The following is a 2,031-nucleotide window of genomic DNA, read 5'->3' on the forward strand; positions in this document are numbered from 1 at the left end:
CCTCTGAGCCCCCTCCCCAAAATCACCATTCCCTGCAAATAAATACAGATTTCAATAAATGCACCCCAAAAAATGGAAAGCTCTAAATTAAATTACAAAGGTCTAAAAACGAATTTAAATCTGCTAAAATAAATGCAAATTCCCCCCAAATTAATACAAACTTCTAAAAATAAATACGAAGCTCCCTAAATTAAATACAACCCTCCCAAAAATAATTCTACATTTCCCTAAAATAAATAAAACCCCCCCAAAATAAATACAAATCCCTCTTTTTAAATAGATCCCAAAATAAATAAAAACCTCCCTAAAATAAATAGAAATGTCACTAAAATAAATACAAATGCCTCAAAATAAATAAAAATCTTCCTAAATAAATACAAATGTCACTAAAATAAATACAAATGCCTCAAAATAAATAAAAATCCTCCTAAATAAATACAGATTTCACTAAAATAAATGCAAATACCCCAAATAAATGCAAATTATCCCAGCCCCATTTGCACCTGGGGGGGCCAAAATTAAATCAGGGGAACAAAACGAGGAGGGGGAAAAAAACAGCAGCAACATTTGGGGTGAAACCCTGAAATTTGGAGAATTTGGGGGGATCTGAGGATTTTAGGGCTGAATTCCCGAGGGGTTTGGGGAGAAATTTCCGTTTTTTGGGTCCAGACTCCTCCCTGGTGTTTTGGGTGCAAAGTTCTGAATTTTTGGGAGGAATTTTGGTGTTTTTGGGAGCCAAACCCAGGAAGGTTTTGGGGCAAAAGTTCTGTCCCAAAGCTCAGGAATTTGGGGCTGAAATTTTGGAGATTTTAGGGACAAACCCTGGAAATTTGGGGGTGAAATCCCCACAGTTTTGGGTTCCAACCCCGACAGTTTTTGGGACAAACCCCAGAGATTTGGGGGTGAAATCCTGGGGGGTTTTGGGGACAAACCCTGGAAATTTGAGGATGAAATCCCCACGAGTTTGGGGACAAACCCCAGAGATTTGGAGATGAAATCTCCACAGTTTTGGGGAAAAACCCTGGAAATTTGGGGCTGAAATCCCCACAGTTCTGGGGTCTGAAACCCCAACAGTTCGGGGCTGATCCCTGCTCCTTTTCAGTCCAGTTCCTGATGATTTTGGTTCCAATTCCTGATGATTTTGGCGGCTCCGAGCTCCGGCGATTCAGGGGTGAAATCCCAGCAGTTGTGGCCCCAAACCTCGTTTGGGGTGAAATCCCAGCAGTTTGGGGTGAGATCCCAACACTTTGGGGCTCCGAATCCCAGCGATTCCAGGATGAAATCCCAACCTTTGGCTCCAGTCCCCATTTTGGGACCGAAATCCGGACCTTGGGGGCTCCAGTCCCCACCAGTTTGGGACCAAAACTCTCCCAGTTCTGGCTCCAGTCCGGGGCTGAACGCCTGCCCAGTTCCTCTCCTGATCCCATCTCAGTCGTGTCCATCCCGACCCCAATCCCATCCCAATCCTGACCCCAGTCCTGATCCTGCCCCATCCCAACCCCAATCCTGTTTATCCCAGTCCCGCCCTACCCCAAATCCCACCCCAATCCTGATCCCATCCCAAATCCCATCCTACCCCAAATCCCACCCCAATCCTGACCCCAAATCCTGCTCCACGTCTTGCCCAGTGCAGGCTCTGATCTCGTCCATCTCCTTTCCTGACCCCAATCCCATCCCAATCCCAAATCCTACCCCATCACACGTAGGCCAGCTCGCTGCTCTGCGTCCTGCCCAGCTCTGATCCTGATCCCATCCCAATCCCAAACCCAAATCCCAAACCCCAAATCCCATCATACGTAGGCCAACTCGCTGCTCTGTGTCCTGCCCAGCTCTGATCCTGATCCCAATCCCACCCCAAACCCCAATCCCATCCCAATCCCATCACACGTAGGCCGACTCGCTGCTCTGCATCCTGCCCAGCTCTGATCCTGATCCCATCCCAATCCCAAACCCAAATCCCAAACCCCAAATCCCATCATACGTAGGCCAACTCGCTGCTCTGTGTCCTGCCCAGCTCTGATCCTGATCCCA

This window comes from Geospiza fortis, unplaced genomic scaffold (genome assembly GCF_000277835.1).
Source record: "Geospiza fortis unplaced genomic scaffold, GeoFor_1.0 scaffold1239, whole genome shotgun sequence".
Lineage (NCBI taxonomy): Eukaryota > Metazoa > Chordata > Aves > Passeriformes > Thraupidae > Geospiza > Geospiza fortis.